We start from the raw sequence: 14,674 nt of genomic DNA, 5'->3' as shown, positions 1-14,674 counted from the left end.
TTTATATTATTTCTTGTTATTGAGCAATTTGAGCCCTTTTCTGATGCAGTCAATCTAGTTTTCATTGCGCATCTGCATGCTGCAGTGCGAGGCTTTTTCAAACAAGTCTATCGTACACATTATATAGGCTAGTTTATGATTATCATGAGAAAGGCAAGGATGACTACGCAGATAAGACAGAGGGAATCGCCGAAATTAACATGACTGATGCTGCCCTGTTTACACAGTAATAAGACATATTTTGCTCGATCAGATCACAGGTAAACAAGAGAGACATGTTCCAGGTTAGAGTCTTTTGTCTGATCGTACTCACATGGGATTTCTCTGGTCTGTGAATCTAATACCATGAAAAAAAGAGCTTTTTTGGTAAATATTTGTACATTTAGTTTTAAAACAATCAAATACTTTATTAAAAACTATTTATTTTAGCAAAAGAAAAAAATATCCATTAGACTGAATTCAATGTAAAATGTAAGACATTATTTATAAAGTTTATATAATTTATAAAAATAGAATTGTTTTCATATTGTATAACCATGAATAGCAGCTGTTATTTTTGATCAAACAGCAGCAAAACTACATACTGAATGCTATGAGTTTGCGTCAAGATAATGATACATGGGCTGACTTTTTTAACAATCTTGGTCAATATTACATGGGTGTAATGCTGCTTGGCTACTTTCATAAACTTGGAAGCAAATATTTTACATAAAAAAATAGAAATTTGATATTAATGTATCAATATTAATACCTATCCTCACTCACTATCCTACAGCTTAGTCCCTGATTTATCAGGGGTCGCCACAACAGAATGAGCCACCAATTATTCCGGCATTTGTTGTACGAAGCGGATGCCCTTCCAGCAACAACCCAGTACTCAGAAACACCCATACACACTCACATATGCACTTATACACTATGGCCAATTTAGTTTATCTACTCATCCATACGCATGTCTTTGGACTGTAGGGGAAACTGGATATTTACCTACCTAGTGAATCTAATAGTAATAGTAACAGTAATAGTAATGGGCACTTTTTACTTAAGTAAATGTTTGAGGCTGCACTTCTTTACTTTTACTGGAGTACAAATGTGTAGCTAGTAAACATGAGTATCTGTACTTCTACTGGAGTAAAGGATGTGTGTACTTTTGCCATCTCTGTTTGTAACTGTCACAAATAATACAATTATTATTTACTCTAAAGCATGCTATGTGAATTAGAATTTGGTTTAAAAAGCCTGATCTCATGAGGAAAAGTAATACTGTAATGCATTGTTAGAAAAGTGGCTAATTTGTACAAATTCGTGTGCAGTTACAGTATGTACATTTTTTGTACATGTGCACATGTGCAGTTACAATATGTATGTGCATGCGCAGTTACAGTATGTACACTCTCAGAAATGAAGGTACACAAATTGTCACTGGGGTGGTACCTTTTCAAGAGGTACACATTTGTACTTAAAGGGTCCATATTGGCACCTTAAAAGTATAAATTAGTACCTAAAAAATTTAAGAGGAACACTTTTGTACTTTTTAGGTACTAATATGTACCCTTTACGTGTTAATATGGACCTTTTAGGTACAAATTTGTAGGTACCACCCTACAAAGGAGGCATGCCCTCACACCCCACCCTTAAACCCAGCTATTATAGGTGGATGAGAAAATTGTTCTGAAATGTACCAATGAGACTGTACAAATTCATAAGTATTAGCCACTAAATATAAATCGGACCATCTGGAAACTAAACTAAACTTTCTTTATTTATTTTCTTCAGTTTAATGCACAACAACTTAAAAAAACATTATACTAAAATAAAGAATATACAATAATTAAACTTCAGTTGCCTAAGTAAGGGTACCCAAGGTTGACCTTGAGAAATATTGAAATAAAAATTGTTTAATATATATATATATATATATATATATATATATATATATATATATATATATATATATATATATATATATATATATATAAACATTTTGACTTTTCATATTTCACTGATCTTGGGATACACAAGATTCACTAAAATGAAACAACTTTACGTTGTTCTAAAAAAAGTTTTGAATAATTTTTGAGGTCTTTGAAAACACTTTCATAAAATGCTAATTGCAACCTCTTGTATGCTTCATGGACAACACATTCACATTGCTTTTTTGGGGGGGAAATGGCCCAGGAATTCACTGCCCCAGTGAGAGAAGTATGCATGTATATTTTGTAATAGAGTGTTGTAGGCAGGACTGGAGTGCACAGCGTGTGCTTTTGGAGATTCACAGACTGCTTTCTCTGCAAGACCTACAGCCTACTGGGCTTCAGTGATGAACAGAGGAAACAAGACATTGCAGCAAGTGTCATACGAAATAGAGTACTAGAAGTCTGATCAGCTGCTGGCTGGGTTTGATGTGCTTGTTTACAAAAGTTATAAAATGCTTTGTGTCACTTGACGATTCAAAAGTGTGGTGCCAGTAAGAATTTTAAATGCTTTTTTGAAGAAATCACAATTGATCAAACTTACAGTTAAAATATTCCCTTTATAGTATACCCCTAATTTTGTTGCATTTAAACAAATCAGTTTTATTAAACAGTAATAAATAAATAAAGTCAACTATTTTTTTTTATGTTTTATGTTTCTCTTGATTTGGCCCTAGCGTTCACACCAATGAAACGGTCTGGTGAGGGACAATCAAAACACGGAAGAGATGTCCTTCATGTCTATAGATGCAGCTAATCCAAAGGATGGAAGCATTGGAGGAATCAACACCTGCAGATTTAGGATTGGTCATAACTCACCGTTCTTTTAGGTGCAATAGAGTAAGGGCAGAAAAAAACCACTCTCCACAGGAGGACAGCAATCTCCTCACACAAAACAGAGGTGGCTTTGACACTGATTGGTATGAAATACACACTCGAAAGCTCTGGAGGTCTTATGGTGAACTGAATTGCATAGCTGAATTTGACCGTCTGTATGAGCTAGTTTGACGGGCAGTGCTAACCAGGTGGCAAGCGCCTGACCGAGTGGCTCCACCAGAGTGTTTACTGATACACACTTGGTGGGGCAGCTCGGGATGGGGAGTGCCCACCCTGGGAAGCAGCATGTCTCCATAAAGAGCTGAAAATAAGAGATTAGCTCTTACTTTCCTCCCAGGATCCCACAAACAGGTTGGAGGTGCGAGAGAAAGGAACCCATCCTCTGATGCCCTCGGAGCCTGTGGCGAAGTGCGCCAAGGTTGTAAGCTGGAAGGCTACGTGTCCCATACTGACAGCTCTCGGGCTTCACACTTGGAGAGTGGAGAAACTTTTTCTTGGTTAGCAGCAGCTGCGTGTGGTGCACTGCATTTATTTGCAGGTGGGATCCTCAGACCTCCACTGGGGTCGGAGTGGTCCTTATCTTCTCTGGCGCCTTGGGGCAGGGGTGTCAACTTCATGCGTACAGCTTGATGTGGCCGCTTGCCAGTGGAATTGGCTGTGGTGGTGGAGTGGATCCTGGAGTCGCAAGAAGGATACTCTCTGTGAGGAGCAGCCAGCGCTGATGTTAGAGGAGCAGTTTTACGAGGCCACCAGAAGATGACCTGCCCCATCAGGCTTGATTGTTTTTTCACCACAAGGACTTCTGGATAAAGTATAGGCCTGCATGGGATATAGGCACGGCAAGAATGTGAGCGTTGTCAGCGTGGTGCATATTTACCAAGGAAAGCCAAGAGTGATGTTCCTGGACCACTGGACAACTTGGTGGTCATGAGAGCATACTCGACCACCAGGCCATCACCCACACTGGATACATGAAGATTGATCTATCTGTATTCAGCTCAGCAGAATAAGTTTCTTCAGTAGCATGAAGCTACGGTCACACCGGGCTTTGTGTGTGCGAAATTCTGTCGTGCGGCGCTGCGAAAAGGGGCGGGATTAAACAAGATTATTAGACATTTAAAAGAAGCAAGCGATTGCTCCATGTTTTAAATTTCTGTCCAGAGAGGTCGTGTTTTGATCCTCGACTGGTCTCACACAGTCAAGTGATGCGATTTCGCAGGTCAGAGTTCACCAAGCTTGAACTTTGCACCGCAGCAACATGCGAAACTCGACGCATGACCCCGCGTTTCCGGTCTGACGCATTCGCGTGCGTATGAATGGAAGTCTATGGGAAGAAAAGTCAAGTGTGACCGCAGCTTGAGGCTTTTGAAGTTTGAGGCTTCTGTAGCTAAAAGTCTGGCTTGCTCTCCTTCAGGAGCTGGCTATATACTCAGCTGATTATAATCAGCTGCACCTGTGAGGAGCTGCGCTTTGCCAATTCAAAGGCGTTCATTGGCCCTTTTTCTAAAGCTGCGGTCACACTGGGCTTTGTGTGTGCGAAATTCGTATGGCGCTGCGAAAAGGGGCGGGATTAACCAAGAGGATTAGACATTTAAAAAAAGCCAGCGATTGCTTCATGTTTGAAATTTCTGTCCAGAGAGGTCCTCGATTGGTCTCACGCAGTCAAGTGATGCGATTTCACAGGTCAGAGTTCACCAAGCTAGAACTTTGCACTGCAGCGAACTGCGAAACTTAACGCATGACCCTGCGTTTCCGGTCTGACACATTTGCGTGTGTATAAATGGAAGTCTATGGGAGGAAGGGCCCAGTGTGACCGCAGCTTTACTCTTCAGAATGATTGGTCATCTGGCGTTCCCCAATGTGTCATTGACACAACACTAAAGTTCCTGATCTGTAGTGGAACCTGAATTTAATTTACTAATGTTAACTAGCTACTGTAATAAATGCATTGTTGATTGTTTGTTCATGTTATTAAATAAAATTTGACCATTTTTTAAAAGTGTTAGCATTTTTATTTTGTTCCGAGACATTTTCAAAGATAAACAAGAAAACAAAAATCCCTATAATTAAAAATGATAAATACTTTAGCAACTTTTCACACAAGTTATGTTCCATTAAAAAAAGTGCTTTAGTGTTTCATAACCTTTAAGGGTCATGTGTGATGATGGAGACTGTTTTTACATTTACATCACGAAGGCAAAAATCACACAGATAACCACGCAAGGTCACCTGAGGATGTTCTGTTAAAACAGGGCCATGAAAATAGTTTTTAGAAAGTGTTTGCTGTTCAGGACCATCAGCAGACCATGAAGATTAGAGCTGCTCACATGAATAAGCATTTTGCTTGTCTAAAAACAGCCCGCTTTTTTCCCTGTAGTGGCACAATAATAGTCAGCTATTTCATCTATTCACATGGTATCACTAGCTTCAAAGCATACGTCTTAGACCAAAATAATAGCTTTCTCTGCTTCTCTGTTAATTATAGAAACTCTGCAGCCTCAGCATCTTCACACATCCCGGTGCCAGTGGATCAGTGGAATTCCTTTCCAAGGCGAGATTTCCAATGGTTCTTTTTTTGTCATCCATAATAAATTGTATCTTCTTCAGTGTCTTCAGATGCAGGTTTCCACTACAACATGATCACGGCACACTTAATGCACAATATCATTTCATTAATAATTTACTTTGAAATATAAAAGCAGGCTCGCCCAAAGATATAAACAACCATCCCTCCAACATATGGAGATAATGCATATTGCAGTAGACTCATACTACAACTCTCTCTGGCTTGCCTATAGTAAAACACATTGGTTTGTGTGAACCCCTAGTTATTGCTTTGTGTACATGGCCCAGAGAAGCAAATATAAACCGCTAGCATTGCTGTCAAATGTTCTACGTGACTTGCTTTGGCAAATCAGTCTTGGTGGAACCAGATGCAAAGCTAACTCAGGAACCCTCTGTGCGCTCACTCGCTGTAAAACATCAGGGGTGTTAGGTGTTGCCGCAAACACATCAGAGACGTTTTTACAGTATTCAAACATATCGGATCTCACACATGAGCAAGCAGCTGTAAATGGAGAGAAGAGTTGTCGTTTCTTTCCTTGACACCAGGCTTCCATCACATCTGGCAACATGGAATAATTAATTATTTGCATTGTTTGTTAAGGGTCACTGGCAGACTGGAGTGATGAGTTACACCTGTGGTTCATGCCACACTTTCCATTAGCATGCGGTTTGTATCCAAATAGTATCAATAGGAGCCGTTTTGCATTTATGATTAATTGCGCAAAGCATGGCTCACCTCATTCAGCTATTATGACATCAGAGCAAACTGAAACTGTGAGCCATTTTGACTGCTAATTTTGGTCATTTGCATTTCATTCAAACACTGGCAAAGTATTTTAAGGTGTTACAAAACACACATTCAGAATGCAAATAAAATCTATATTTACCTGTTGCCATTGTATGTGGCATTTTATTTATTTTCAGCTTCAATATGTAGTGCTATAAGCTGTCTTTGTCACGGGTGTAGGGTGGGGAAAAGAACGAGGACTCAAATACAAGGACAAAGACATGGGTTTATTATAAAATAAAATGGCAACAAAAACTACCCGAAGGGGAAAACATTAACCAAATAAACAAACAAACTGACTGGGCTGGCTGGGAAAGGCAGGCTGGGGTTCGTTCTTTGTATGTAGATTACACAGTTAGCTGGATTTGGTTATTGACGATTTGACATGATCCAGGATCATTTCGTTCTTCAAAACTCATCCGAGAGTTGTTGTCATAGCAACAGTTCTGGTAGCTCAAACCTGCTCGGGAGCAGGCTCATTTCATTTAAACAGGATTAGATCAGGTCATCTCAAGCAAAGATAATACTGTAAGTATGCAACAAATGCTGATATTTTCTTAAAGTAGTAGTTATATACGCTTGACAAAATACTAAATATATTTTTAGCTATTAATATAAAGTAAAAAAAAAAAAAAAAAAAAAAAAAAAAAAAAAAAATATATATATATATATATATATATATATATATATATATATATATATATATATATATATATATATATATATATATTAATAAAACTTATGCAATTTGCAGTCAAAATAAAAGTACAAAGACTGCCACCTGGTGGTTCAAAGAGAAAATGTATTGATAAACTTTTTAGACACAAACGAGTACAATCGCTTAAGTACAATGCTAGTTGTCTATGATAATATAAATATGCGACTTTTTTAACAGGAATAATAAATTTATGCAGTCATGAACATGTTTTGACAGTTAATATGATGGTGATTTGATGCTTCACAAAAGTTGCAAACACCTTTATCAAAGTGCGTTAAACATCCAGTTATTCTTTACACTGATCAGGAAAGCAGCTACTATAATACTACTATGTCTACTATAATAAAGAAAATCCGCTCTACCTGTAAAACTAAATAAATTTCTCTATGCTTTTGACACATGAAAGTGTAAAGCATGCAGTCCACAACAAATGTGCAAAGATTATTGCATATCATATTTAACAAACCGCTTACTACGAATTTTATGTATGCAAATTTTATGCTGCAAACAGAACAAACACAAACACCAGAACGAAAGCGTACATTGTGAGCTCGCCCAGATGCCACACACCCGCATAAAGTGGGAGTGGTCATGGTCAAAGTTGAATACAATGACAGAAAATGAGTGCTCAACCCGAGAATACTTCAGCCAAGCATAACATACTAGACAAGACAGAACTAGTGTCTAGACAAAAAAAAAAAACAGACTTAAGAACGAAGTTACAGAATCCCCAAGTTTTATAACATGCAGAAGTCTTATAACATGGTCTATTGAAATTCTTGATTCTGATTGGCTGGAAGGTGTGGAATAAAGCTGTTTAATCCACAGGTAGTTCCAGACATGTTTGACCATAGTCTGAAATAAGTGGACTTCCTTAAAACCTTAGTAGTAATCATAGCAACTGCTATGAGAACATCACCTAAACATAATCTGCTCTCCACTGTCAAGCTCATTAATAAACCCAGCAGGCACGTGGGCTAGTGAGATTTAAACTTTGTCATTCATAGTCTTAGGTTTAACCATATTATCTCAGTAATTCTGCTTCACAATGATGTTTATCAACTTGTAAACATGGTAAAAAAAACTTTTGCAAAGAGGTAGCTAGCGCATGTTACTATGAGCTATTTATGCACATACACAACCTCATTATCATGCATGCTTTCTCTTTATCTCTCTCTTCCTGTGATTCAGAGAAGGAACAAGGAGATCTAACACATTATAACCGGTGATCATTGAGCCAAATGTGCTACAAAAAACAGACCTCATTTTAACTTCTGGAGATCACGAATTATGTAGCCAGAGCAACGTACAACTGCATTTCATCTTTAAACTGAACACTACAGGGCGGTATGATGCTTACCAGCTGACCACTTACCTCCATATAGATGGCTTTTCCACTGCTATGACTTTGTCCGGTGGCTCACCGCATACAGATGTTGACATTAAAAATTAGCATTTTTTACCGTGACTCGCCTCATTTTGTTCTGCGGTCAGCCGCAGCCTGCTGTCAACCTCTCCATGGAATTGAAATAAATGTGTTGTGCTTCACAGAACATCCACCAGGTGGCGCATTGAACAACAAACTCCACTGTACAGAATACATCATAATACTATGCAGGTTTACATTTTTACTGCCCCCTACTGGTACTGGAGTCCTAACCGCGGTTGGTCATGGCATTCTGTTCCTTGAGACATGCATTTCTAAAGGCCCCATCTGTACGTTGGAGGGTTTTAGACACAGAGTGGAGTTGACCATGACGATAGGGTTGGAGTCTGGCAAAGAACGGTTCCAGAAAGCAGGTAAGACAAAAATAAAACCCACAAAATAAAATAAACAAGTGAACAACATGGTGAGAATGTGGTAAAATCTGAACACGTGGTAAAATTCAGGCTGCTGCATAGGCTTTTATTTTTCTGGATTGCTTTTTAAAACAGCATTGGTTGGGTTTAGAGAAGAAGAAGGGAGGGCCAGTCGATTGATCAGTCAGTCAGTCTGTCGACAGCGGCCTCTGTTGGATTTGGCACTCGCGAGAGAAATTTGAGATCTCAAAAAGCGTACACAGCAGCCTCTGGTGGATACAAAAACAAAACTTGAAAAAAAAAAAAAAACGTAGCTCCTGGGATGTATTTGGAGCTTTCCAGAAATGTATATAGGGGTACATAATCAAAATGATCCTGGGTTGTCATTTTTCGTCGTTTCATTCATATAATTTATGTGTAGGATTTTCACACCTCAATACCTATTGCTATTCACAAAATAACACAGTCCACTGTCAGATGAATCATGCTAAAACCTTGAAGATCTTGTATAGTCTGATCCTGTCATAAAATATATTGAGGGACAATTGAGAATTTTATTTTATTTTATTTTTGGGCATTTTGACAGATAAAAAGAGGTTTTTGATATAGAGTTTTCCATTCTTGACCAGGAGTGATAATATGTGAAATGTGAGAGATGATTTGGGGAGAGAATGTGCAGTCCAGTGTAAAAATTCATAAGATTTTGATCAAAACATTGAGTGACCAGATCATATAACCTCAGAGTCTGTTGTCGTTCCCCCCTCTGCATATGAGAAGCCAAGAACCTTCAACACAGCATTTGATAAGACGGAAAGCCACAGAAGTTATGAACCAAGGCACATTGGAAATACTGTGCGTGCCTCTGCCTACATTTCTGCAAAGCTCCAAAAACATTCCTATACATGAAATCGACTCCAGTTTCCAGCTGAAATAAATATTCATGGCAGTTAAACATCAATCTTTTATGCACTTTGACAAAATTATTATGGAGAAAATTATCAATTAATGAAGACTTTTGGGATTCCATGTTATCATCTCAACACGCTTTTACTGCAGTGCCAAATTTAAATGCAAATTTTAAATTAGTGCAAAACTAATTCCTTTTGACATATCCATGGCATGTTAAGGTCCATATGTGTAGCTTTTCTGACACTGTAAATTTCTTTGATAGCTCATCTGGTACAACGCAAGACCCATCTGGAGTTTGTTATCATCATTCAAGACACATTCAGTAACCAGTGTTCTGAAATAAAACCTCAAAGCAAACAAAAAATCTGAGGCATTCATTTTACTGATAGCATGTCTTGAAAATAAAACTAGGAAGGAACAACAACAACAAAACATTTCTACATTTCACATCACAGCAGCTTGACATGTTCAAAAGACTTAAAGAGTCGTCCAAAACTCACAAACTTGTCACTTGTCGCCCCAAAAATTCTCTCATCATTGACTTGGCCACAGTCATATCACTGGAAACATCCATACACACTCATTCACATACATACACTATGGACAATTTAGCCCACCCAATTCACCTGTACCGCATGTCTTTGGACTTGTGGAGGAATCCGGTGCACCCGGGGTAAACTCGCACAGACACCTTCTTGCTGTGAGGCGAACTGCGCCACCATGCAGCCCTTAATAAAATTGCATCATTTTATAATTTAATTTGTTACATTACTGCTTTCCCCAAAAATGTAAGTAGAATACAGTAACGTGTTACTGTGGAATGCATTACACCAACTATGGTTCAGAACATAACACAACATTCGTAAAAGTCATTTTTGGAAGAGACAAGCAAATTTTATCTCTGTGTTTGCACTGGCTCAGTCCCGCTTGTCACTAAGGTAGGTGATACACACATGCACGAATGAACGTTACGAAAACTTAAGTTTGTTGTACAGTTGGCGGTTCACTTCTGTTATTTGGTATGATTGCATCCATATCAGAAGTGAACTGGACCAAAGTTTACACAAACTATACCCCAGACCATTTTTTTTTTCAGGTTGAGAGAGGTTCATGTTACGGCTTTCAGTTATGGTTTATAAGTTCAGAAGACATCATTCACACTAGCTTAACATACCAAACTATGATGTCTAACAAACCCGGGTGCAGACCAAAAGTGCTGGTGTGAAAAACCCTTTAAACACAAATATACAGGCCCTAAGTAGCATCTTCATATTTGCAAAAGTGCAGACAGTGCCCTCTAGTGGATTTGTCATCTAAAACGTACAACAATACTAAACCCGAAACAATGTATTTCATATCTTACAAAAATATAAGCCGAGGCACATATTTGAAATATACACTTGTCCAGCAAACCAGACAAATGTCAACATTTGAAGTGGATCAAAACTAGTGAACTAAACCCATTTTTGTCTTTTTTGATCCATTTCAAATGTTGACTACTACATAGATACTCAAATCTATTGAATTCTTTAACTTCTCAATGTAGTATCTTTCCAGCCTAATGACACAATACTATAGTTACACAAATCAATACCTTATAAAGGTTTGAGACCAGTCCACGCATACATAACACACTCTTGACGTTACACAGACCGGGTCTTGTTTTGCTTCTTCGCCTTTATACAGTAGGAAACTTTAGATGCTCCCCAGCCAGAGATGAAGTCCCAGCGCGTGTCAAAAGTCCATCATTTCTCAAGAGGTCAGCGTGAAGAGAATGCACCCCGAGATTTATCCTCCCTAATCCACCCCAACATTTCTCAGCTGTCATCCGTAACCTGACTCAATACCGGTGAGTGATTGGCTCAGACAAGGTCAGTTCTTTTAGATACTGCATCATGGCTCTCTTCAGCAGAGCACAGCACGCTGATTTCACAGGACGCTTCAATCAACTAACAAGAAGGCAGAGATTATCAAACGACAGACCCTGCTGGCTCTTCCTCTCAGATTGCACTTTCCGGCTTCACACATAAATTCTAACAGCATCTTGGAATTTTGGAATAAAAACAGTAACCTGCGTGGAGCACTTTTGTTGTATTATGTGCAAGCATTGCACCAATTTTCAACCATTTTTATTCTACAATGTTCAGTGATGATCATTTATATTGTCAGCAAGAGTTTACTTAAAAACATAAACAATAATCATGATAATTTAAATTTAAAATAAAATAATTTAATAATTGGCTAGAAGTTTTGCATAATAATAGATGGAAACTAGTTGCAGTGTTTGGCAACCCATTGATTGCAATCAACTGGTAGATCTTTAGCACTTTCTCACTAACTCTGGATAATTACTGAAAAATACAGTAAGTACTTGAAACACACTCTATATCAGGGGTGTCCAAACTCGGTCCTGGAGGGCCGGTGTCCTGCATAGTTTAGCTCCAACTTCCTTCAACATACCTGCCTGGAAATTTCTAGTATACCTAAAAACAGATTGATTAGCTGGTCCAGGTGTGTTTAATTGGGGTTGGAACTAAAATATGCAGGACACTGGCCCTCCAGGACCAAGTTTGAACACCCCTACTCTATATAAATACACACATGATACACTATATACATATTAACACTCTATACATAATACACATACATGGTACACTCTATACTGTACATATGAAACACACATTATGTACTATATACATTTACAAACATGATACACCCTATACATATGCACATATGATGCACTCTATACAAATACACTCTATACAAATGTCACACGCATGATGGACTATGTATATTCATTTACAAACATGATACATTCTATACACACATGATGGACTATATACCTTTACAAACATGATACATCCTGTACATATACACACATGATACATTCCATACATATACACACATAATACACATACTCACAATACACTTTACATATACACCCATGATACAGTCCTGTCAGGTTCTGGGATAGAACCCGGGTATCTGGCGTGAGAGAAAAGTCAACTTACCACTGAGCTACAAGCATGACACCCTATACATATGCACACATGATACACTCTATACATATGAGACACACATGATAGACTATATACCATTACAAACATGATACACCCTATGCATATGCACACACGATACACATGAACACATGATACAGTCCTGTCAGGTTCTGGGATAGAACCTGCGAATCTGGCGTGAGAGAAAAGTCACGTTACCACTGAACTACTGGAAGTTGATGACACAGGATACACCCTATACATATGCACATATCATACACTCTATACAAATACACATATGATACACTCGATACAAATACACACGATACATATGCACACTTGATACACTCTATACATAACATAGTATAGAGTGGAACTACATGGATCAAGGTTAGGTTCAGGGTTCTGAGTTTAGGAATAGTACTGTTCCTCGAGTCCGGGGCTCGCTCCCATTTGCAAGGCGAGAGGGGAGTTTGAGCTCAGGTAGATCTCGAGAAATTCCCTGCTGTAGTAGCTAATTAACAGATAGTGATTACTCTTAAGAGATAACTAGTTACTAGGTGCATGTCTATGGTGCCGATTTGGATTAGTCAATTAACTTAAGTTGCATGTTATTGGATGGTGAGAGGAAACCGGGGAACCCGGGGGAAACCCACGTGAGCGCAGGGAGAACGTGCAAACTCCGCACAGAAACGTTATCTGGCTTGGTAAGGACTAAAACCAGTGACATTCCCAATAGTATCTGGATGCAGCTTTTATGATGCAAGCTAAGATTGCAACAGTCAACGATGCAATGTCAGACACAATGCACTCAAATGGAGCGAATGACGTCACTGTGAGGGGTAGGGTTAGGGGTGGGGTCAGGTGAGCCCATTAAAAAGCATTGGATGCAGCTCAGATTGCACTGCACCTGGTCTGCATCAAGCCGCTCTCAACGTTCTTGCTGTGAGACGTCCACCGTGCCATTCGTCTAGGAAAGGAGGAGAATTAGGTGTGAAAGGGGGGATTCTTCAAAATGAAGATGACTGTTATATGGAACTTATTTGGAAATTAACTTATCTGATTGGTGAATCATAAATTGGATAATGGGGGGCCAGCCGCAAGCAATCATAAGCACGTGATCCTCTCGAAACTAGTTCATAAATGAACTTTAATTAGTAATGTTCAACTTAATTTGTTTAAATTCAGCTTATATAAATCGTCTGCAACAATTTGCAATGGACCTTTTTTTTCAGTGCTGTTATAGCCTGTATAAGTCTTGTACATATTTAGTACATGCAGAACAGACATAACGTGCAAAAAAGTGTCAAATAAAGTGAAACAAAAATATGAGTTATTGTGGTTAAAAACATACAGTCTTCAGTACATTATATTTTTTATATCAATCATTGCATAATATGTACATTTAAGCATTTTGCAGACACTTTTATTCAACGACTTGTTGATGAGGACAATAGAAGCAAGGTAAGTGATAAAATAACAACATGTAAATAATGACACCTCCCAGTTAGTTTAATGCAATATACAAATTTGATTTCATTTGAATCATTGTTCTGTCATATGCTTGCAGTTTATTTATTATTATTTTTATGCAAACACACTGTCCTAATAATAATAATTATTATTATTTGTAAATAGAGATATTCGAGTTATCTTAAAACAGTTTCCATACTGCCATATATATATATATATATATATATATATATATATATATATATATATATATATATATATATATATATATATATATATATATTTAATATTGTTTTTTTCCCCAGTATTGCACATCACTATTTTGAATGCTGGTCAACTAATTATAATATTATTTTTTAACTCGTTCAATATTAAATGTTGCCATTTGCCAATGGCACTGGTCTTAAAATATAAAATTTCATTTTATTTAGTTTTTATACATTCATTTTGAGAATTGAATTTGAGATGGATGGATAGACAAACAGTCATGGTAGGTTCTGCTGATTACAAATAAAGACTCTATAGATATACAAATCTATCTATCTATCTATCTATCTATCTATCTATCTATCTATCTATCTATCTATCTATCTATCTATATATCTATCTATCTATC

Source organism: Danio aesculapii, chromosome 3 (assembly GCF_903798145.1).
Source record: "Danio aesculapii chromosome 3, fDanAes4.1, whole genome shotgun sequence".
NCBI classification, from domain to species: domain Eukaryota; kingdom Metazoa; phylum Chordata; class Actinopteri; order Cypriniformes; family Danionidae; genus Danio; species Danio aesculapii.
This window is presented reverse-complemented; position numbering follows the sequence as displayed.